This window comes from Panthera uncia (assembly GCF_023721935.1).
Source record: "Panthera uncia isolate 11264 chromosome C1 unlocalized genomic scaffold, Puncia_PCG_1.0 HiC_scaffold_4, whole genome shotgun sequence".
Lineage (NCBI taxonomy): Eukaryota > Metazoa > Chordata > Mammalia > Carnivora > Felidae > Panthera > Panthera uncia.
In genome coordinates this window covers 74,335,175-74,336,181 of record NW_026057585.1, presented here as the reverse complement: position 1 = coordinate 74,336,181, position 1,007 = coordinate 74,335,175, and positions in this window count along the sequence as shown.

Genomic DNA, 1,007 nt, shown 5'->3' with positions numbered 1-1,007 from the left:
GCAGTTGGTCACTAGTGTTGGTGGCCTGGGAAGCCCTGAGATTGCAGCTGGTGTCTGAAGTTAAGATAGTCTTATGGAGGACTGTGCCCTTAACCTGTGCAGTTTGAAGTAACTCTAAACAGTTAGTGTCAGAAATGCATCTTTTTGCATTCTTTGCCCTAAGTTTTAAAATCTGGAAACCCATTCACTCTGTAATTATATTTAAAATATATATATATATATATATATATATATATATATATATATATTTTACATTTATTTATTTTTGGTAGACAGAGAGACAGAGCACAAGTGGGGGAGGGGCAGAGAGAGAAGGAGACACAGAATCTGAAGCAGGCTCCAGGCTCTGAGCTGTCAGCAGAGAGCCCGACAAAGGGCTCGAACCCACAAACTGGGAGATCATGACCTGAGCTGAAGTCAGACACCCAACTGACTGAGCTACCCAGGCGCCCCTATAATTATATTTTTGAAAAATTTCCCCCCTCTGTTTTTTTCTTCTCTCTTTCTAAAACTCCTGTTAGCCTTATCTCTTCTCTCATTTCTGTCTCTGTGTGTTTCATTTGACTTTTTGGAAGATTTCCTCAGCTTCTTTTTATTTTTACTTTTTTAATTAAAAAAAATCTTTTTTAATGTTTATTTTGAGAGAGCAAGAGGCAGAGTGCAAGAGGGGGAGGGGCAGAGAGAGAGGGAGACACAGAATCCGAAGCAGGCTCCAGGCTCTGAGCTGTCAGCACAGAGCCTGATGTGGGGCTTGAACCCACAAACCATGAGATCTGAGCTGAAGTCGGACACTTAACCGACTGAGCCACCCAGGTGCCCCCCAAGTGCTTTTTTTTTTTAATTGTTTTTTTAATGTTTATTTTTGAGAAAGAGAGACAGAGTATGAGTGGGGGAGGAGCAGAGAGAGAGAGAGGAAGACACAGAATCCAAAGCAGGCTCCAGGTTCTGAGCTGTCAGCACAGACCCTGATGCTGGGCTCGAACTCCCAAAGTGCGAGATCATAACCT